General features: G+C 40.7%; 1 long non-coding RNA gene across 3 annotated transcripts in view; it reads right to left on the bottom strand.

The window, feature by feature from the left end:
* Positions 1 to 4,582: 4,582 nt before the first annotated feature.
* Positions 4,583 to 24,318, bottom strand: part of LOC105097404 (uncharacterized) — a 40,714-nt gene continuing 20,978 nt past the window's right edge. The window contains exons 3-11 of one of the 3 annotated variants that reach the window (XR_004139559.2): positions 18,882 to 19,072; positions 18,622 to 18,794; positions 14,464 to 14,570; positions 11,537 to 11,622; positions 8,599 to 8,657; positions 7,583 to 7,721; positions 7,111 to 7,169; positions 5,739 to 6,227; positions 4,583 to 4,860 (exon numbers count right to left, since the gene is read on the bottom strand). This is a non-coding gene — a long non-coding RNA (uncharacterized LOC105097404). The remainder of the gene's footprint in view (positions 4,861 to 5,738; positions 6,228 to 7,110; positions 7,170 to 7,582; positions 7,722 to 8,598; positions 8,658 to 11,536; positions 11,623 to 14,463; positions 14,571 to 18,621; positions 18,795 to 18,881; positions 19,073 to 24,318) is intronic. The other 2 variants (XR_004139563.2, XR_010381888.1) reach the window with 2 other exon arrangements.

The raw sequence follows: 24,318 nt of genomic DNA, 5'->3' as shown, positions 1-24,318 counted from the left end.
AAGAGTGCATGCTTGACACACATGAGGTGCCAGGTTCAATCCCCAGCACCTACTCCAAATAGAAACAAAGGAGTAAACCCAATTACCACCCCTTCATAAATCAAACAAAACAAGCCAAATGTGTGCGTGGATATCATTCCCCAAATCTGTCTCATCTTTTAACAAATGCTGACATTAGGAATCTTAGATTGAAATGAATGAGAAAGAATGCTTCTGTTAACAGTAGGGTGTATGTATCTTTCTGAATTCATGTTTTTGCTTTCCTTCGGTTCGTGCACAGGAGTGGAATTGCTGGGCCATCTGGTGGTTGAATGCTTAGGTTTTTGAGAAACCTCCATATTGGTTTCCATAGCAGCTGCACCAATTTGCTTTCCCACACACAGTGTATGAGGGTTCCCTTTTCTCCACATACATGCTAGCATTTGTTTTGGTGTTCTTTTGGGGAATGGCCATTCTAATAGGTGTGCAATGATATCTCATGGTGATTTGGATTTGCATTTCCCTGATGTGAGTGATGCTGAGCAACTTTTCATGTTCCTGGGGGCCATCTGCATTTCTTCTTTTGGAAAAATGTGTTCAGTTCTTCTGCCCAAATTTTAAATGGGGTGTTTGTTTGTTTCCTTTGGAATTGAAGGGCAGTTGATTGAAAATGTTGTATTACATTCTGGTGTACAGCATGGATGGTCTTCAAAGGCATAATGCTAAGTGAAGCAAGTCAGACTGAGACAGACAAATACTCTAAAATATGACTTCCATGTGGAATCTAAAAAAATCTAGTGAATGTCACCAAAAAGAAACAGACTCACAGAAGTAGAGAAGGAACGAGTGGTTATCGGTGCGGAGGGGGGAGGGGGAGGAGCAAGATGGAGGTGGAGGATGAGGAGGTACAAACCGTCAGGTATAAAAGAAGCTCCAAGGATGGACTGTACACTGTGGGGAACAGAACCAATAGTTGACAGTAACTACCAATGGAGTGAAACCTTTAAAAATTATGAATCACTCTCTCGTACACCTGTAGTATGTCATTGTACATCAACTATACTTCAATTTAAAAAGTTTGATATTATCAAAGAAATACGTCAACAAAGAAAAGGAAAAGGTAGGAGTGGCCATGCCCGTACCCCTCCTGCCCCACCCCTCCCCCTTCTTCCCTGCCCAGCCACCTGGTCCAGCAGACACACAGAGCTCTGGTGGCCATGGCAGTGGTGGCAGCGGCAGGGGGAGGGGGGCTGCCCTGTGTGAGCCCATGGATTCACTCATGTATCCCCTAGCCTGGCTGGGGGAAGGAATCTGCTGCCTCGCCAACCTGATGATTCACACCACCGAGATCTTCCTGGACAAGTGGCTCACTGTATCCCAGATCTAGTAGTGGATAGTGTGCCGCATGATCTGCTTCAAGGTGAAGGGCGACGGGAACAGCTCTGCCCCTTGGAAGGTGCTTACCTGCCTCTGGCTGGCAGCTGGACCTTCCAAGCCACCTGCATAGTGGGAGACTCACCTTAGATTCCTGGGATCACATTTGCCACCACCTGGGAGTAGGGTAGGCAGGGAGAGCTTTGGGCTGTGAGGCTTGGGGGGATACGTGTCATGTCTGGTGAAGGGGAACCCTGGGACAGCCTTAGAGGCGGTGGGAGGGTAAGAGGAGTCTCCTGGGAAAGCCTCAGGCAACGCCAGGTACAGAGAGTGGGCCAGGGATGCCAGGCAGGTAAGCACAGATGGATAGAGGTGCCTTTGCTGGATTCCCGGGTCAGCACAGAGGAGGAATGTCTGCCTCCAGCTTTGGAGTCAGATTCACCACAGTGGAGGTGTGACGAGGGTGCTGCGGGTGGAGTGAGGGGATGCAGGGGAGTGTTTGGGAGATGGTGACTGCAGGAGAGGTTGGATTTGTGGTCTCCAGCCATTCTCAGGAGCACGGTGCATGGTGACTAGCAGGGTGAGAACCCTTGTGTTCAAGTTTCAGGCTTGTGGGTGCTAACTCCCACAGGCACATGGATCCCATGACAGAAAGCGGTGGTTTGAGAGAACAGGGGCCTGGTGCTTCCCCTAGCCTTTGGACAGAGGTTTCCAGGCAGGGCTGGACTGAATGGCTTCTACCTGTAAGTGAGCCTGAAGAGGGGCCCTAGAATGTCCCTTTTCAGCCTCCTGGGGCACTGGACACATGGTAGGGGGAGGTGTGCAAAAGCCTGTGATGTCATGACTTCCTGCAGGTGGGCATCCAAAGAGATTGCTCCTGTGCCCCTGCTGGGTGACTGGCACCTAGGTGTAAGGTAACACCTGCAGATGTCTTTTACAGAGCAGAGATCCGCAAATTACTATCCTCCAAGGCTAGGCTGGGGAGTCTACTCCCTGTTGCCCTACATTTTTTTCTTAGGTTTTTTTTCTTTTTTGTGGGGGGAGGTAATTAGCTTTATTTATTTCTACTTTTTGAGGGAGGTATTGGGGATTGAACACAGGACCTCATGCATGCAAGGCACACACTACCACTGAGGTATATACCCTCCCCCCTCCAAGTTTTATGTTTCTTCTTTCACAACACTTTAAACTTACCTTGATTATTATCTATTTAATAAATCCTTTTAGAATCACTTCTGGAACAAGACAGGATCCATGTTAATTAAACAATAAAGAGTAATCTGTGCTTTCAGTAAAGACCGTTGTACTAATTTTCTCTCTGTATGAGAGGGATGCTGAATAAACTAGTCAACAGTCACTTTTCATTTTATTTTTTATTCCACCCATTCATGTTAAGAATAAAATTGCATACTGTTTTAACTTTGTCTTGAGAAAAATGGCCATTTTTCTAATCCTACACGTGGGAATGTAAAATAACATAAACTTTCTCGAGAACAATTGACAAATACGGATCAAAGATATTTTAAAGATATAGTGTATATATATATGTATGTATGTATGTGTATATTTATCTTGCTGTATTACTTCCAAGAATTTCATACTCCACAATACTAATGAAATTTTTTCTCCTGTAAAATCCCAAAAGGTAAGTTAGCAATTATAAAACTTCTCCTACATATCTGTAGTATTAAAGCAAATATAAAGAGTTCAAATGTTTCTTTAAAAACAAGAAATTCAATGCCTCAGCTACAGAGCTCTCGTTCCCACACCACTTTTTCATGTTCTGTGATTTCATTCCTTTAGTTTCTGACAGCTCCTTTCATAGCCTATTAAGCTTCTTTTCCAATTTCTGAATTTTCCCTGTAAGTAGTTCACACTGCTTTTTTGAGTTCTATTCATTTTCTATATGAAAGAATTGCATACTGAATTTTCAATAAGCTACCGTAATCTTCATTAGGAGGAAATAAAAAATAGAAATAAAGATATGAGTAACTTTTGTGTATAAAGGATTGTGCACTTTCACATTCACTCATCCATAGATTGAACAATTGTATATACTGAGCATCTATAATGTGGAAGACATTCTACTAAGCTCTGAAGATAAAACAGACAAGACCCCTGGCTCCCCTTTAGTGTACAGTCTAGTAGAAGAGAATCACAAATAAAATAATTATAAATTCAGATGGCTACTATAAGAAAAGAGAGCTCTATGATCACATAACAGGGCTTGGTCTGGACTGGGCCCAGGGAAGACTCCCCAGGGAAGAGATGGTCATACTGAGAATGAAGGATGAGCAGGAAGCCACTAAGCCCAGGAGGAAGCAGCCCACCTAGAGCGGTGACCGAGGCCTCCTGCAGGCGGCTTCCAGGCAAGACAGAGGAACAGGCACTGACGGGCCTGCCTCCTTGAAACAAGCAAAACCAAAACAGATAAAATACATGAAAAAACAATCTTTAAGACAAAGGACTTCAGGCAATGACGGACAGTTATCCCTAAAAACACATGAAGTGAGTCTACCGAACGCCCCAGTGCACGGGCTTGGGAGAATATCCAGGCCGTGACACAGGGACAGGGAACGAAGGTAGGAGGGTCCACCAGACTCCCTCAGTCGACGTGATGAAGTAGGGAGTCTGGCGAAACCAATGCAGATAGAGATCAGAGGAGAGAGGGCTAGAGAGGAGGGAGCGGAACACAGAAAGGACCTTGGAGATCTGCAGTGGGGCCCCCTTGAGGATTCAACTGAGTGAAAAACTGCATAAAGGGTGAGAAAACACTGGAGATGGGGGGGTGGGTAGGTACATTTAAAAACAGGAAACAGTGCATACAGCTCACACAGTTCGAGGAAAAGAATCCATTCCTATAATTAGGGGTGGCCCTGAATATAACACGACTGAATCAACTGTTGGTATAAGAAACCGATATATTTCGTATTGCTTACCATACTGTTCTTTCTCCTGAAATGTCCCTGCAGATCTACATGAACATATAATAACATTTCAAAGGAAGCAGGGATATGTTTTAAAAGTTAAAGAGATGAAAACAGAAAAAATAAAAGAACAAAAACAAAAACACTATTCATTTTAATCAAATGTTTTTCTCTAAATCACTGTAAAATTTAACACATCCATTTATACCAAAAACACAACTATGGAAACAGGATGACAAACAATACTTCTGAAATTTGAGAACACATAGTTTAAGAACCAAAATGGAAACCATACAAATACAAACCACAGGTTTTTGAGCTATACAGACGGGTTTAATCAATTGAGGGGAAAGAATTAACAAACGGATACAATGCAGTATATAACATTTAACCCAGCCACACGTCATCAAGTGTAGGTTTATATGACACTACAAATATCAAATAAATGCTACATAAAAATAAGATATAAAAACTCTTCATCAAAAGTCATTTTGTCCTGAACAGTTGATTCCTCTGAAGGACCTTCAAGAGATTCAGTATCATATTCTTCTTTTTCAGTTTCTGGCTCAGTTGAAACTTCCTGTGAAACAAAACAAAACAAACCCCACCTTGAGAAACCATCATACTTATACACTTGACCATTCAGTGTATCAGTCAGTAAGACAGAAAATATTTACTGAATCTATCACATCATAGGCATTATCCTGGCAAAAGCCGGGAATACACACGAAAGACAGATTCTGCTCTGTGTTGTACCAGAGGCAGGGACACGTGAAAACCAACCAGAACAGAAAAGGGTCATCCAACAGCTCTACAACTGAACTCAACGGACAGTTAGCGCACATAGGAGAGAAGATTCCGTGGCAGGTATTGGCCCGGGGAATGCTGGGAAGACCGGACTGTGTCTTCAAAGACAGGCAGAGTGCAGAGGGGGCAGGGAAAGGGATTCAAAGAAAGGCAGCTAGAGTAAAAGGATGAGGTGGGAAACAGCATAAGAAATCACATGGAAAACTGGAACACACTGAATGGGAAAGGAATGGAAAGACCCCATTTGCAAGATTCAGTAAGCGACAACAGTCGATTAATCGAAAATGAGGAGTGCAAAAAATACAAGAAAAACAGTAGAAACTTTAAACTACACCGAACGTACACAGGGAACTATCTATATTCAATAACTTGTACTAATCTATAACAGAAAAATATTTGAAGCAAAAAATTTAGATACAGACACTGCTTTCTCTAGGCGAGAGTGGAAAATTCACACAACTGTACTGTGCATTCACAAAACCCAAAGCACAGAATGACATTATTAGTTGTAGATTAGAAAATGCTAGTCAAGAATTGGGATGGGAAAATGCAAACATCAGAACGCAAAGTCAGGGCATCCAACCGCTTATGTTTTAACGCTCTTTGATGCTTAGATATTAGACAAGAAGAAAACTAACACAAGGATGGTACCTCCTCATCGGGAGGCTGTGCGTCTTCAGCTTCTCCAGAGTAGCAGGGTGATGTTAGCCGGGAATACACACGAAAGACAGATTCTGCTCTGCGTTGTACCAGAGGCAGGGACATGTGAAAACCAATCAGCACAGAAAAGGGTCATCCAACAGCTCTACAACTGAAGTCAATGGATAGTCAGGGCACAAAGGAGAGAAGAGTCTGGGGCAGGTCTTGGCTCGGGGAATGCTGGGAAGACCGGACTGTGTCTTAAAAGACACAAACAAACGGATACAATGCAGTATACAACATTTAACCCGGCCACATGTCACCAAGCGTAGGTTTATATAACACTACAAATATCAAGTAAATGCTACATAAAAATAAGATAAATATAAGAACTCCTTCATCAAAAGTCATTTTGGCCTGAACAGTTGATTCCTCTGTAGGACCTTCAAGAGATTCAGTAACATCTTCTTCTTTTTCAGTTTCTGGCTCAGTTGAAACTTCCTGTGAAACAAAACAAAACAAACCCCACCTTGAGAAACCATCATACTTACGCACTTGACCATTCAGTGTATCAGTCAGTGAGACAGAAAATATTTACTGAATCTATCACATCATAGGCATTATCCTGGCAAAAGCCGGGAATACACACGAAAGACAGATTCTGCTCTGTGTTGTACCAGAGGCAGGGACACGTGAAAACCAATCAGCACAGAAAAGGGTCATCCAACAGCTCTACCACTGAAGTCAATGGATAGTCAGGGCACAAAGGAGAGAAGAGTCTGGGGCAGGTCTTGGCTCGGGGAATGCTGGGAAGACCGGACTGTGTCTTAAAAGACAGGCTCAGTGCAGAGGGGGCAGGGAAAGGGATTCGAGGAAGGGCAGCTTTAGCAAGTGGACGAGGTTGGAAACAGCAGAAAACTCACATGGAAAACTAGAACACACTGAGTGGGAGTGGAATGGAAAGACCCCATTTGCAGGACTCCATAAGAGACATCATTTGATGGATCCAAAATTGAAGAGTGCAATAAAGACCAAAACAAAACAGAAGAATCTTCAAACTACAACAAGCTTTCATAGAGAACTATCTGTATTCAATAACTTGTACTAATATACAACGGAAAAGTACTCCTAGCAAAGAACTTAGATATAGACACTGATTCCAGTAGGTGAGCATGGAAAATTAACACAAGTGTACTATGCACTGGCGTGACCGAAAGCACAAACGGACTTGACTAATTGTAGACTGGAAAACATAAGTCAAGAATTGAGATGGGAAAACGCAAACATCAGAACCCAAAGTCAGGGCATCCATCCGCTTATGTTTTAACGACCCTCAATGGTTAGATATTAAAAGAAGAAGAAAAATAACAAAAGGAGACAGTACCTCCTCATCGGGAGACTGTGCGTCTTCGGCTTCTCCCGAGTAGCAGGGTGATGTTTCACCTAGAGAATGTAGTCACATATACATTGATGACAACATTGACCACTGTCCATTGTACACACACATATAAGTCTATCTCAATTCAAGAATCTTTCCGTAAAATAACGGGGCACAAAAGAATTTCAGAGGGGTGAAGCATTTTCTTGAAGGAAAACCTAGTCGTGGTTGGGCTATGTATGAAGACAGTGGGCAAAAGGAAAACAAACAGTACTGCATATGGTATCTGGATCTACAGTCTTCAGATATTTTAGATTAGCATTTCATTTCTTTGTTTGAATGGAGGTCCGGCGATGCAACTACTGCATCCGAAGCATGCCATCCATCTACAAATCAGGTACACCCTTCCCTGACCCCACAGTAACTTTTAAGCACAGGGATAAGAAAAGTCAAACTCCATCAATGTTCACTAGCTTACTGGACATGTCAGCTTTGTTTGTTCCACCCACAGACGTCAATTCCTTCTCATCTGTTGGCTCCTCTCAACCACCTTCATCGTCTGCATCCATTTCAGTACCAGGTTCATCTTGCTCAATTTCTGCCTCGGTCACCCCTTCCTATAAAAACAAAACAAAAGAATATTAAAAACCCACCTTCAGAAGCCATCATACTCATGATTTGGCCATTCAGGCTCTCAGTCAGTGAGACAGAAAATATTTACTGTATCTACCACATCATAGGCATTATCCTGGGAAAAGCTGGCAATGCAAACGAAAGACAGATTCTGCTCTCTTGTACCAGAGGCAGGGACACGTGAAAACCAATCAGCGCACAAAAGGACCATTCAAAAGCTGTACAACTCAAGTCAACGGACACTCAGGGCACAAAGGAGAGAAGAGTGTGGTGCATGTGTTGGCTCAGGGAATGCTGGGAAGACCGGGCTGTGTTTTCAAAGAGAGGCCAAGTGCAGAGGGGAAGGGAACGGGATTCGAAGAAGGGCAGCTTGAGTAAATGGACAAGATTGGAAACAGTGTAAAACTCATATGGGAAACTAGAACACACTTAGTGGGAATGGGATGCAAAGACCCCATTTGCAAGACTCCATAAGAGACATCACTTGATGGATCCAAAATTGAGGAGTGTAATAAAGGCCAAAACAGAAGAATCTTCAAAATACACCAAGTTTGCACAGGGAACTATTTATATTTAAAACTTTGCACTAATGTGTAACGGCAAAGTATTCCAAGCAAAGAATTTAGGTATAAACACGACTTTCAGTAGGTGAGCGTGGAAAATTAACACAAGTGTACCATGCACTCGCATGACCGAAAGCACAGAATGCCAGTATTAACTGTAGATTAGAAAATATGTGAATTGTGATGGGAAAATGTAAATGTCAGAATGCAAAGTCAAAGCATCCATCCGCTTATGTTTTAACAACCCTAGATGGCTACATATTAAAAGAAGAAGAAAAGTAACAAAAGGAGACACTACCTCCATATCAGGAGAAGGTGCATCTTCCTCCTCTGTTGAGTAGAAAGCTGATGTTTCACCTAGAGAATGTAGTCACATATTTATTAATGACAACATTGACCACTGTCTATTATACACACACATGTAGGTCTATCTCCATTCAACAAGATTTCCATAAAACAATGTTGCACAAAAGAATTTCAGAGGGTTGAAGCATTTCCTTGTAGAAAAACCTGGTTGTGGTTGGGATATGTATGAAGACAGCTGGCAAAAGGACAGCAAACAGTAATGGATGTGGTAAATGGATCTACAGTCTTCAGATATTTTACACTAGCCTTTCTTTTTCTTTCTTTTCTTTTTCTATGGAGGTATTTGGGATTCAACCCAGGAATTCCTGCATCCGAAGCATCCCATCCATCTACCAATCAGCTATTCCCTTCCCTCGCCCTATAGTAGCTTTTAAGCACAGAGAGAAGAAAAATCAAACTCCATAGATGTTCACTAATTTACTGGGCATGTCAGTGTTGTCTTTTCCATCCACAAAGGTCAACTTCTTTTCATCTGGTGGCTCCTCTGGAGCATCTTCATGGTGTCAGTACCATTTTCTTGTTTCTCTGTTTCTGGCTCGGTCACCCCTTCCTATGCTTTAGGTCATGACCAGAGAGCCCTAATATTCAAATCTAATCTTCTTGCTCTTGTGCTCAAAATTCCCCATGGAATCCCTGCAGCACATATTGCTGACTTCCAACCTGACAGCCACTCTTTTTCTTCCTTCTTGCTGCACAATTGCAACTTGACTTTGATATTATTTTATCCCAATATCCCCAGCTCTGAAAAGAGAATTCACTATTCTAAGATAATCAGTGGAACTACCTTTCCTTTACCAGAGGCTTATTTAGGAATGAGTATGTGATATAACCCTGCCAGTAAAATGTTCAGGGAAATCTATTATAAGCATCTCACTGTTCTTCCTATTTGTAGGAAAACAGGTAGACAAAAGGAGCCCTTCCGGCCTTTGGATATTGTCATGTGAGAATATGATGCTGGGACCTGCTGCTAACCAGCAGACCAGGGAAGGAGACGTCAACCACCACCAGCCTCACAGCTGAAGGAGGGACAACATCTGGGATGCTGATGGCATCAATGAACCATCTAAACAATCCTGCTTCCTCTTGTTTTAGCCACTTCCCCTCAGGCCTATTATTCTTTACAGCAAGCAGCATTCCGATATATTTCCCCAGGGTGTACAGGAGACGTACTCTTCTCTATAGAACTAAAAGGGCTTTCCGGAGCATTCCTGAGCTGCGTATTCACCTTGTTCCCAACCAGGCCCATGGCATCCTTTTTGGACCAACAACATGAAACTCATGAATCCTCTTGAATTCCCTGGCACATCTTTGCCTCTGCACTGCTGTTCCTTTGGCCAAATGTCATCTTGAAAGATGTTCCTACTACCAAATATTGTCCTTCTGTCTGCTTCCCAGCAAACTTCTACTCGCTCTGCATGCTTCCCTCAAATCCTACCCACTTTTTCAAAAGGCATTTCCTCACCATGAACTTAATTTAAGTATTAGGCACATATGAAATACCAAAGAAAGATACAGACAGAAACTTAGGAAGCCCTAGGGGCCCTGGGACACAGGGAGCAGAGTCACCGAGAGGGAATCACAAACATGACGATAAGTGACACGCTCCTGGGGGGCGGGGCTGCGTGTTAAATGTTTGCATTTTGTTACGTCAGGTTCGTGCTTAGTACCTACAAGACACTTGACAGCCATTTACATGGGAAAAAATGATTTAAACAGTGATAAATAATTATCAGATAAATGAAAATGCTTTCTTTCAAAATTCTATTTAAAAAAATACAGAAAACAGCCAGGGACAACTTTATTGTATTATGATTACCTTAAAGACAAAAGTTACCAATTCCATCTTTGTGTCTCCTATAACATGTAACGCCAACCGCCAGAAGCACTTTGCTTGCTAGAGGCCTGCTATGTTCCAGGGGCCCTCACACACTGCAGACTGTGCAAACGCCAGGGCTCTCACCCAGGCAGCACAGCAGTGTTCATGTTCATGTGAAGCATTTTTGTGCTTTTACTGGAATTTCTTAAGTCCTGAGTTGAGCTATTTGAATATTTATGATGAAAATCCTTTAACTGATGGCAACAGAGCAGCTTGTTCTAACAAAATTAGTTTCATGACAAGTATCCAAAAAGAAGAGGAAGAGGGAGGAGGAGAAAGAGAAGAAGAAAATATCTGGTTCTCATTAGGTCAACATATCCCATTCTGTTTGCACTTATGAGGCATGAAGTTGGTAAGAGGGAGACCTGGTTGGTATAAGGATGGGAAAAGTGACCAGTGCTTCTCCATAAGGCACTGCTTTCCGGACTTCTGTACTGTCGCTGGGGACTTTTCAAAAACTCTCTCTTACTGGTGTGCTGCACTGGCTCAGCTTGGCAGTGCTCACTGTTTGCCATTTGTTTAGAGTACCAGGAAGGGATTGCTGACTTCCCAGTTTTAAAGATAGTAACTTTTTAAGTGAGATGAGTCACTATGCAATAACTAATATTCATTTCCTAAGTGTAACCCATTTGTTGTAAACATTATAGATCCAATTCTGTAAGAAGTCCAATGTGTTATGATGTGGTTGATGGAGGACATGTACAACAAACTTAAAAATCTGTTTTTCTTCTTTACACAAAGAAAGAATATGGGATTTCAGGGGTTGTGTTTAAATAAGTGAAATTCTTTCCAGACAACACTGTTTCAGGGTTTAAATTACCTACAATTAACTTCCTAAATAATTTTGAATACTAGAACATTAAGGGAGAAGTTAACTTTAAAACTCAAGATATACATGAAATTTCCACACTGGTTTTTTCACTGCTCTGTCATGATCAATACTTCCTCACTCTTACTTTCTTCATCTATGGCAGGACCACAGAGAGTAACTTACAATCAGGAGTCTTATCTGGGTTGGTATCTTGAAAAGGCGTTTCACATCTCTTTTCGTCTTTGTGTTCAGAAATCCATTGGTGATTGCTATGTAAAAAAAAGGAATTGATAAATATTACTCTTGAATGCCAATATGAAAATAATTACCAAATATATTAAATTCTTACATTATTTCAGACAATAGCAGAGTTAATATCAAAACTTCAGTGGTCCTATATACCTCAAATTTGTAAGTTCTATAAGCTTTTCCTTTAGCATGCAATTGAAGGAGAAAAAAAGTAAGGTGAAGTAGTCATGAATTGAGGGCCGGATAGCTCACTGAGTGAACTAGATTTAGCCTGACATATGGAAAGGATCTTGAACTCAGAAGTCTGAGTTCTGAAACCAACAGCTATTTGTTCCTGGAAAAGTTGTTTCTAATCAGCTCAAAGTCTTCCTCTATAAAACTGGGAGCTTACTGCCTTAATTTCCAACAGTATTCAGAGGATTTCATGACATAATATAACCCCAAAATGCTCCGAGAAACAGTGAAGGAATGGAATAAATCCTTCTTGAACTTTAATGCCTGAACTATTTTAGCATCCCGGATAAAACCAATGTGTGCTTTTTTCATAGGTGGAACATTCAAAGGTTGCAGTTTTAAGAAAAATGTTCCAAGTTATGGTGATGAGCAGCCCTTTTTTCAGGGTTTATAATTCAGGGCACCTCAGCTATTACATACTTTGTAGCTAAATTTATAAATATAGGACATCACACAAGCAATGCATGAGAACTAAACAAGCTGTCGCTCTGCAGTCTAAGTGTGGGTCACCAGGAAGGCTGAGAAATGTGGGTCAGCAAGGGCATCCCGGGAGAGGTCAAACAGGACCAACCGCAGAGACACTTTCTGTTTTCTTCTTTTAAAATGATTTTATTAAAGGTCTTTAGAGAGCAACATGCAGAGCGCAGACCCAGCTGCCAACGAGACCCTGTTAAGACCAGTTTTCATACTGACGCTGCAGCAACAGAATTGAGGGAAACAACAGAATGGTTAGAAAGCCCTCCTCCCCACCCCAACCCCAGTGACTTGTGGAAGACAGTTGTCACTTTGATCTCGGGGAATCCCTTTGCTTCTCGGAAGATTCCAGAGGAAGAGTACAGAAGAAAGTCCTCAAGGCAAAAGACAGGATTTTCTGCTCAACTAAACATTTTAAGACCCAAATAGCTACTTAGAAAAATCAGTTATGATACTGTTTGTACCCCATGCATAAGGGATACACTTGGAATGAAATAAAGAACACAAGGATGCTGAAGGATAAAGGGCTCATAGACCCTGAGATAAAGAATCCTGGGCCACTGCTGCATCTCACTAGTCTGGCCTTCAGCATGATTTCCAGCTCATGATGTGGCACAGCTCACTGCCATCCCCCAACTGCCTGCACCCAACTCGGAACTCTCACCTGTCCTGTGACAAGTAACAGTTAGTTTCACCCTCAGTTTAGTGATCATAGCCATTTTAATGCAAACACTTACATATTAAAACCACCAATAAGAGTATATCCTTCTACACTCCATGCCTAGATATCTTGAGAAAAGACATCAATGCTTGTTGAAGAAGAAGCCTGATCATATTTGGTGATTCACCACTTACAGCAAGCATGAGGGTTGTTCTAAAATCAGAGAAGAAAACTCACCCCCTCCTCTGAGGAATTTACTTAACTTATTTAAACAGCTAATTTGATATATTTTACCAAGTTTATATCTTGACCATCTCTGTAAGACTGATCATATACATGCTCAAGTGTTCATCTCAGCAAATTACCTCAAGGCCAAAAGCAAGCCACAAAAAAGCAGCCCCCTGTCCTACTGGGGTAACACAGAGATGAAGTTGCAGATTTAAAGTCCTCTGATGGACAAGAAACGATGCTGAGGTCACTTATTTCAAGTAGGTAAAGATTTAAATAAAGATTTCCCCATTTCTTACTGAGTCTGAAATATTATACTTTAAAATCAGCTAGAGATCAGGAAAAGAAAAGCTGTTTGCAGGCTTAAGACAATAATATGAATGAGGATGGCCATAAAAATAGTCATGGTTGCAGTGAATCATGCTGAGAAGCATGTGCTCGGCACTGAATTAAATACCGTATGTATTTCTTACACACAACCCCTCTTAAAGGACATACTCCTCTCCTCCTTTACGTATCAGGAAACCTATTTGTTGATAAGAAGTCATGTTCCCCAGGGAACACACCTGACAAACAGGAAAGCTAGGACTTAAACCTGGTCTGGATCTAAAGCTCAACTCTTTCCTATTATCTACCACTGGTTTGTCTGCTTTAAAGGAAATGTTCATTCAATCACTAAAGCTATCTTTCCTCTTTCTACCATTATCAATTAAAAAATAAAAACATCAAAATGTACAAGAATTGAAAAACGATAAAAACGGATGAGTCTATAGGATCCGGTAATGGTGTTGAATACTCATGCGTGATAACATAAAAATATCAGTATTCTTCAAAGAAAGTCATTTCAAGCTAATAGTCATCCAAAAGACAAAACAAATTCCTCCATGTTTAACCTTCATGTTTTAAGAAAAAATTTATACACAGTAGACATTTAAAAATTATTATAAAAGAATTCAGAAATTCAATGTTCTATCATAAGGTCAATTAAAAGTGGAATTCATACTAATGAAATGAAAGTGATCTCCCTGACCTCTGAGATCATATGATCAAAAGAATCAGGTTGCAAATGACATCAGTCAATATTCTAAAGGAAGATGAATCCTGCTCTATTCTGTTCTTTGTGACACCCAGCAGAACTGCTTTTCTACCTAACCAATGATGTGTGGATTCCAAGTTAATCCTTTTATTAATTTAATTTTCCTGACTGATACTGCTCAAGAACAACATCAAAGGTTTTTTTTTAAAAGAGAACAAACTACTGTACCTTTTCATCTTCTCAATTGCATGTATATTTGCCTGTTTTTCATTTAAAAATTCTGCCATTCACTGCCTGTTTTCCCTTATGGCAACTAATAGTGGTGTCAGGTCATCCTGTAAACAGCAAAAACAGTGTATAATGTACAAAATGACATATTTCAAAACTGAAAGTAAAAACTTGTAAGTCTCTGAACATAAACATGTCATGTAAAGTAAATAAAAAGTAGCCTTTTCCTCCTCACCCCTCTGTGCTCCTACTCTAAAACATTCCTCCTTGACCACTTCAAAAGATTCACTGTGAAGTCATTCTCTACAACTCACTTCAAGCACTTACTGGTTCCAAGAACTTCTGCTTCTGCCAGGCCGTCTGTCGTCCCCTTACTGCTCCGTGACTGTGCTCAGCGCTCTCAGCGCTGCTCCACAGGGAACCATGTAACTGCTGAGTCAAGTGCAGCTTTAAGGAGCCACGCGGAGGAGAAAGATATCACGCTGTCTTCAGTGAGCATAACCTATCCAGCTATGACCACGACCAACCTTATCAGGTTTACAGACATTCTGATGGGAATATGATCATTTGCATATTCATGAAAAGAAAAAGTTTGTTTTAAAAATCAACTTATAAGTTCTAATTTGAAAGATTAAATCCCATGCTTGAGATTATTATATAATATGAAATAGATTATAAATCAATACAGACTGCCTTTAAAATCTCAAAATCATTATCAAAATATACTATAAGACAGGAATTGTCAAGTCAAATGCTTACAGAGGCAAAGTAGGGGACCCGTGTTAAGTGAAGGTCCCAGGTGAGGACAGTAAAGTGGAGACCACACACCCCACTGACAAGGGGCTGCCTCTGCACAGCAGACCACACTGGGCACTAGAATTGTTCCTTTAGGAGAAGTCTGAAGTGTAGATTTCTGCACAAGTCTCCTAAATTTTAAACGTTGACTCGATGTGTGGAGGCCAACTGAACATATCCAGGGGCCATGTTTCGTCTATAGCCCACTTGTGTTTTTATGTTTGCTGTGCTTCCAAACAGTTGGGTATAAAAGCAAATATTTGGATGTAAAACCTTTCCTTTCTTTAGTATCGTATGTCCTACAAAAAAAAATAATAAAATAAAAATAAAACTGGGCCCCAACATGTCATAAAAAGTGCTATTAAGACTCATAATACCCACTTTAAGAATTTTTCCTATGCCTACTCAGACTACAGTCTGTATCTCAATCTCCCTTATTGTTAATCATATGGATCTTTAGTTCATAAGATGGCTGAAACTACACTATTAAAACAATTCCCTTCTGTTAGTAACTTCCTGGGTTTTGATGTTTAAAACTGCCATCTTGCATGGTACAGTCATATAGAATGGAATACTACTCAGCCATAAAAACAATGAAATCATGCCATTTGCAACAACATCGATGGGCCCAGAGATTATCATACTGAATGAGGTAAGTTGGAAAGACAAATCTGAGGTGATATCACTTAATATGTGGACTCTAAACTTTGACACCAATGAACTTATTTAAGAAACAGAAACAGACTCACAGATGTAGAAAACAAACTGATGGCTGCCAAATGGGAAAGGTGGTGGAGGAGGGATAAATTAGCAGTTTGGGATTAGCAAATACAAACTACTGCATATAAAATAGATAAATGACAAGGTCCCACTGTACAGTATAAGGCCTTGTATGCAACATCCTGTAGTAAACCAAAGTGGCCAATATGAAAATGTGTGTGTGTATGTATATGTGTGGTGTGTATATATATACACATATATATATATATAACTGAATCACCACTATAAAGCAGAAACTAACACAACTCTGTAAATCAAGTATACTGCAATTTAAAAAAAAAATCCATTTTGATGATGCAGGTGCTCAGTGAATCTACCTGATATATTGCATGATTTGGTTACACAGCTTTAACCAGTGGAAGGGTCATGATTTATTATTATTGCAGTCAGGAAAACCCTGTTGGCCTAATGACTTGGATGGTAACAAAAGATGCAAAATCCTTAAAGGGCTCTACTTATTAAATCATTCACCATAAGCAAATTTCTAAGACTCTCTGAGTGCCACTGAATGATCAGTGATTGGAAGGAAAAAGGAGTTATTCTTCAAGCCCACAGATACTGCCAATAATACTCGTTTTAATTTGTCAAGCACAGAAGTAGAGACAGATAAAAGTCAAGTCAAGCTTATGTGCCTGGAAAGGAGAGCACTGAAGGAGGCAGCATCTGTCAAACTCCCACTCTTCTAGAGAGGTCTTCTTTTTGAGATCTGTGAATTTACACGTATTACACGTAGCCATTCAATAGCTCTTACCCAAGGGTTGTGTCAGAATCTCAAGGAAATCTTTCTAAATACCTGTGTCCAGGCCTTACTAGATTTCTTCAATCAAAATCTTCAGGGGAGAGCCTAGGCTTGTACATTTTTGTAAATGCTGCCAGGTGATTGTGGTTCACTGGCACGATTTTAGCTGAGAACTCGCACAGGAGACAACCGACCAGTTAGGACTCATCGCTTACCCACATGGCCAGTTCCTCCTCTCATTTGAGGAATTGCACAAAGAAAAGTGTGAGACGTGAAAGTCACTTAACAAAACTGCATTTCATTCTCCTGGGTATACAGCGGTAGAACAGGGACTAGTCAATTCAGAAGCAACTTGATTTCATTATCCATGCATTCCTTACTTCCCATCAAGACATCCTAGATTTGAAAGCCAAGTCTAGGCTCTAATCTAAGTGGCTGTTTCTGCCAGAATAGGACACTGGTCAGTTCATTATATGTTCTTCTCTCTTATTTCCCACTTACTCACCCCCTGTTCACCACCAGTGTGATTTCCTTAGAGTCCCCATAACAATGATGTCTCGGCAAGTGTACAGTTCACTCACACTCTTTCCCAAGATGACAGTGTTTCTCCCCGACAAGTGAAGAGCAGCTTGCCCAACAACTACATCAACAGAAGGAAAACAAAAACCTCCTCTTGCTATTTCCCAATTGCCCAATTTCCAAACTACCCTGCGTATTTCAACTGCTCAATCCATAGTCTGTTTCCTTTAATTTCCTCTTAAGCCTTGGGCAATGAGACAGAAATCATTTTTAGATAAAATTTTTTTAATAAAACAGAAACTTATCGATAGCAGCAAAAAGTTGGTTATACTGTCAGATGTTTTTGTTTCGCTTCAGTGTTAAGACAAAGTCTATTTCCAAGGCAAGTTTTGCTTTCTGATTTTTACACCAATCAGAAAAAAATGTGAGTGGGTAAAAACTGAAATTTTTTACCTGCGACAAATGCAATATTTGCACGAATATCTGCCATAAATAAATAAAAGAAAGCTGCAACTTCTAATGCTTCTTTGGAAATCTCATTATTTAAAGTGAAATCTTAGACAATTAAGTTCTTTCCAAATATTTTCACTCAGGAAGTGCCTGAGCCTCCAATACGTAAAACTACACCTACTATGTCAGCAGAGGGCATTCCTGGCAGGGCTGCAGTGCCAGGAGGTAATGGATGTCCCAGAGCAAAAGCAGGCAGACCAGCTTTGCCATCACCTGCTGCCCACACACAGCCACAGCCCCGCTGAGGAGCTACACCAGGCTGAGCATGGAAGACCCCAAGGTGTACATGGTGGGCCATGTGGCCACCAGCACCAGTGAATGCCCCTGCTGGTTGTCAAACATGACCTGACCTCACTTGTCCTGATCCTATTACCGGGGGTCCTGGGGTGCTCAGGGCCTGTGACCTGCTGCCTCCCTTGCCCAAGTGCACTCACCCAGCTCCCCTGCTGCATACTGGGTCTTCCTCCTCCCACCATCCCCAGTAGCCACCCTGCCTCTGAAGGCAGGCAGCCCACATCATCACTTCACTCCCCCAAGGCCTTCCTCTTTTGTGGGCTCTGAACCTACCACTCACTCCCAAGCACTTCCTAATGGGGAGTTGTTCCTCCCAGGGTAGCAGAGGGGCTGGGAGACAGAGCTCTGCCTTTTCTGTGGGCATCACCTTTCTCTAGCCCCTGGCCTTGGCTTTGGCTTTGTTTCCATGGTAACAGGGCCTGATGTAGTCTATTCAGTACATTTATTAGAAGTAAAACACCTGTGGCTAAAAAAGAACCTGTATTTCAAATATTTTGTAAAGAAAGCGAGTGGAGCTATACCTGGTTTTTCACGTCCATGTCCGCGGCATGGGATAGAAGCTTCGCCGCAATACACGTTGTGTTGAGGATGCCGCATAGTGGAGTGCAGTGTTGCCAAGTACATCTGCGGCGTTGACGTTCGCTCCACTTTTAAGGAGGATGTCCACGCACTCCTCCGCCTCGCACTATACAGCCTGTCGGTATCATGCCAAGAAACAGCCTGTAAGTGCTAGGAATTCCAAGTCAACATGTCACAAGTCCCACCCGTTCATTATACTTACTTAAATCAGATCAATTGAGTTTTAATTTAAGTCATTACATGGAATCCATCTCACGTGGGCACGGCTGGCTGCTACACACCTTGATCAGCACCATCCTTTTCTTCCTGTCCTGAGTGTTCACCTGGCATCCTCGCTCCAGGAGAGTTACCACGCCTCCGTGGCCATTGGCACAGGCCAAATGGAGGGCAGTCCTATGAACGGGAGAGGACTTTTTAGGACATTAGAGCGTACTAGTTCAAACATACCATTACTCATGTCATTGGAAACATTCAATAGCATGCTCTTCCTACCCCTTTAAAAGAAATACTCAGTTTTCTTATGCAGAAAGAATACGATTTAGAAGCTGTTACTACTCACCACATTAAAGGAAAAGCAACTTGTTTGGATAGTAAGCATGACCTTGAGATTCAGCTCAACTTGGGCCAGACTTCTACTTTAACTGTCACTTACTAGCTGTCATTTACTTAGCCTTTCTGTGCCTCAATTTCCTCATCAACCAAACAGGGATGAAGTAGGAGTTATCTCATAGGACACCGCTGTGAGGCTTCAATGAAAATCTATGCAAAGTGTTTAGAACAGCTCCTTGCACAAGTAACAGCTCAGCTGCTGTTAGACAATATAATTATGACTCTCACTCCTATTTTACAAAGACAACATTTCAATGAAGTAAAATGATACCATACCTACTTTGCTGCTGTAAGAATTAGAGAGAACACTGGACTTCAATGATTCTAAGATGCTCATGTTCTCACAGTTTTAACATCTCTGGCATGGGAAGGCAATTTAAAATTCATCATGTCTTACAACCATAATTGGTAGAATTTTAAAAAAAACTGTTTCTCATTTTTCCTGTTGGTCTAATTATTGAAATGTCTTTTTGTGTCCGGTTGCATTTTTATTGTTGTGGAAGTATAGTTGATGTATAACATGATGACAGAAATTACAGGTGTACAATACAGTGATTCGCAATTTTTCAAAGTTATACTCTATTTTGAGTTATTATCAAATAGTAGCTATATTCCCCGTGTTGTACAATATATCTTGGTAGCTTATTTTAAACCTAACAGTTTGTGCCTCTAAGTTCCCTACACCTATACTGCCCCTCCCTGCTTCCCTCTTCCCACTGTGAACTAGTTTGTTCTCTATATCTGGGAGTTGGCAGCACTTAAAAAACTTCCTTATTGGGACATAAAATAGTGGGGCATCTTACAACCTATGGTGCCTTCCAGTAAGTGCAATAATGGTCTATACCACAGGTCTACTGCTGTTCTTGTCACACGGGTGGCATTTAAATCAACTTTAGATATTAAAAACATGATAGGCAATATTGTAAATCAACTAGACTTCAGTTTGAAAAATCATAAAATAAAAGCATTATGAGGAAAGAGAACTCAAATAACAAAACAAGAATTTTTGAAAATGGAACTCTTACTCTGATTTTCAAGAAACTTTAAGCCAAAGGAAATTCAGGTCAGCTGAATCAGGATGGCTCCTTTTATTCAATATTTAGATTTGTACATTGTATGAAAGCAAAATTTCCAATGATAAATATCAAAATTATATACTACTCTAAATGTTCAAAGGGGCAGGTAAACGTTAGCTTTTACAGTTTCCTACCTTCAGACACACTTTTTTTTGAAAGAAGGGAGGAAAAGCTTAAACCAAAATGAAGTCTTAATATTTCAGTTTTAAAGTTCTCATCTTGCTCAGAAGAAGCAACATGGAGTTTTTAAGGAGGAAAGGGTTCTGACAGACAGATGAAGAATATGTCTCCTACATCATAGTATTCAGGTTACAGTTGAGGAATAAATGGATTGAAAGAATTAATAAGTATCTTGGAGAGTTCAATCTCTTTTAAGAAATCTTTTATAAAGGAAAGCAATACTTTTGCAATAGGAACACTCATTGACATTGCTACTTTTGACTTTCTTGTCATAAGGACATACCTAAAGTTTTACAAATTTTTGCAACAATAATAATCATTTATATTTGCTATTTTTAATTTCCATAAGAATGTAAAGTAAAATGATTACTCTATAATCATTTACATATGATATGCAATAAAGCTACATATATTCCAAAACATAGGCATATAATATATTTCCAGTAAAATCTACAAGCACAGATAAAAAGATTCCCTTTACTTCTGAAGAGGCTAGAAGTTGTCTCAAGATTCAAATCCTCAAAAAAAAATTTAAAATAGAAAGTTAGAAATTATTTTTATCTGTGCAAGATTCATATTCTTGCTCTTTCCCAGGAGTATTTCATTCATAATAAATATTTATTAGAAGTTTTCTACTGCTTCATTCTAGAAATTAATTTTACTAAAAGGAAAATCTTCACAAAGAATGCAAATGCCCAGAACTATATTTTTATCACACTTGTGTACCTATTTTTGGCTAAGAGACCATAGCCCTCTTCTGTTTATATATAACAAAATTGATTTTTTTTTGTTTTTCAGTGATCTTCAAAAGGTCATCTCTGCAAGTGAACATACATCTAGTATCCATGCCACCTTCCATGGTCAAAGATTGCTCCATACCAAATGCACTGCAACTGATTTCAAAAATCTTTTGAGTTTTCCTTTATACATTGCTGTTTTAGGTAGTCCTTGAGAAAAATAAGTTGTAAGTTATTTATCTCTAATTTACCTCTATTTATCTCTCATTCATACAAATAGCATTCATGTGTAAAGGAAATATATATATTTTTAATGTAGTACTTATCAGCAAATTATCTCTTTGAAAACTCAAAATCAACTAAAACTTGAATCAGCAGTAAAAGTACCACTGCTCTTCATCTTGATGAATTTTGTGAAGGAAAAATGATATTTCATTTCTTTTAACTTAAATTCCTTTTCTGAACAGAGATATCAGATATTTTCCCTATTATCTATTGGTCACTTATAGATATGAAAAAAAAAGTACTTTGCCCAATTTCAAATTAGAGGCTTTTTTTGCTTGTTGCTTTCAAAGACTTGTCAGTAAAAATGAAGATTTTGTCTGACACAAATACACTGTACATCTTTTAAAACCACATTGTTTTTTCTCTTGTTAATCTTATTTTCTGATCTACAGGGTTTTGTTTTGTTTTGTTTTTATGTTGTTCAATCAACCTCCAGAATTCTTGCTTTTGAAGTCCTTCTTAGGAATGTCTTTGTCAGCATAAAAAATGTATAGATAGGAATTTATGTTTTCTTCTGGTACTTTGCTAACTCTGTATATTTAAAAATGTTAATCTATACATCTGACACTTATGTTTGTGAGATAAAAATCTAGCTACTTTTCTCTAAATAGATTATTTCTCCACCATTCATTAATAACTTCTCTTTTCCTTACATGAAATTTCATCAGTAACAAGTTCCAAAGTCTTACATAGACTTGGGTGTTTGGGCATGTTCCGTTCCATTAACTTATCTGTTTTTTCAACTGTTGGTAAATCAGTAATTTGTGGAAATTTACAGCACACTTTGATATCTAGAAGGCCAAAGCTTTGTCTTTGTCTACTACACAGAAATTTGAATTTCATCACAAGAATTCAAAACAGCATGTGTAACTCAAAATTTTTAAAAACTCTGATATGTTTACTTGGTTTATGGAAAACTGAATAAATATGGGAAGACCACACATTTTAAGAAAATGAGTCCACCTATTCAAGAGCACAGCTGTCTCCCCACTTCAAAGTTGTCCTCTATGGTCCTTCAGTAAAGAACGCATGTACAAACGTGTACATTGATATAAAACGGATCTTGAATTTGAGACCAAGAAGTTTTATCCCAGAGGCTCATCTATCATGGGAATTATTTTTCTCATTACACACTTTTCTGTATATAAAAGTGTACATTCAAAATAAGATGCCATTTTATGTTTATGTTGAATTTGGTTTCTATTATTACTGACATGCAGTTAAATCACTGAAAAACTGTCAGGAAAGTGCTCTCTAAGGGAAGTTATGAGTGGGTCCAAAACCAGTTCAAGCTTTAGCCGCCTATAAAGTTTGCTGGGCACTGGACCCCATGCTGGTTTCCAGGAGCCTCAGAGGGAAACTGACAGCTGGGCCCGGCCCCCAGCCCCTCTCAGACACACCCCGCCCTGTCCCTCCACCCCTGTGACCTGTTCTTCCTATCAGGCTCATCCAGGCCATTCTGCCTAAGGAACAGTACACGCTGGACCTTCCTGACATCTCCAACAAAGGCAGCTTTGTGGAATTTTTTAAGTCTCTCCTGCGGATGTGGTATCCAGGCTGTGAGTTCCTGCGGTCTCTCTGAGGGTTGTGGTACAGCCCATGGGTGACTCACAGTTCTCATGGCAAAAGCAAAATAATCTGCTCATCATTTCTACGAATAGGCTTTCCACCACCACTGGGGTCTGGCTGGGAAGCTGTGTCCATTGGACTCTATCCGTACACAGTTACCGCAGCCTAGCAACCCCGCTCCAGTGCCCATGCTCCTCGGAACCCCGAGCCACTGCCCATGCGCACAGAGGCCCTGAGGCCCAGCACGCCCCGCCCACATGTGCCAGCCCCAGGCGTCTCAAATCTCTGCCACTGCTTCTGGGTCACACTGCATTCCTTTCAAATGTTGCTGCTAGTTGGCTGGGTGGTTCAGGACATTTGCAGAATTTAGACTCACCCGAGAAAGACGTGTTGGCATGTGACTGGCCGTAGAGTGGCGTGGAGCTTCAGGATGCTGAAGGCCTTGTCCCCCAGAGAGCTCCCCCCGAGAATTCTTTCAACCTCCTTACCCTTCAGTTTATTCCCATTGTTGACTGAAATAAAGTCACACAATGTGAAAGTGTGGGTTAAGTTATATTGGCGGCAAAATGAAAGCTCTGAGAAACTCTTCCAAAGAGGCAAAGGGAAAACTCAGTGTCATACAGGATTTCAGTGAAGAGGGGCACATGCAGTCAAGCACAAACTTAGGCAGAGGCTGCTGCTAGTCATGAGGAGCAGATGTCACTGTCAATGATTTTCATACTTTTCTAGATATGAGGAGATGCAAGACTTTGGGTCATAAAATCTTCTCCTGAAAATACCTAACTATCTGAAGGCCTGTTCAGCCAGTTTTCCGAGAGCACAGAGTGCCTCACTCTTGACCTCTGTCCTGAACTCCTCTCACGGAGTGTTGGAGGTGAGCGGTGGCAGCAGCTCATGATTGAATCCAAGCAGAATTAGGTGGCGAGTGCCAACCTGATCCAATCCTTGGAGGGGCAGATGGCAAGTGCCAGTTTTTAGTTAGCCCTTTCCACATGCCTCTGAGCCCCAGCCGCTCTCCATGGAATGTAGCAGATGCAAACAGCAGAAAGCTCTTTTCATGGTTTCAGAGATTGTGGCAATGTGTGTCATTCAGTGCAAACTTAAGAGAATCTGATGTACGTTCTCCAGATGAAATGAAAACGCATTTCCACGTGCCTGCTGACCCTTCCCTGTGGCTCAGCCT

Source organism: Camelus dromedarius, chromosome 8 (assembly GCF_036321535.1).
Source record: "Camelus dromedarius isolate mCamDro1 chromosome 8, mCamDro1.pat, whole genome shotgun sequence".
NCBI classification, from domain to species: Eukaryota; Metazoa; Chordata; class Mammalia; order Artiodactyla; family Camelidae; genus Camelus; species Camelus dromedarius.
The sequence above is the reverse complement of the archived record's forward strand: the minus strand, read 5'-3'. Positions and strand labels throughout refer to the sequence as shown.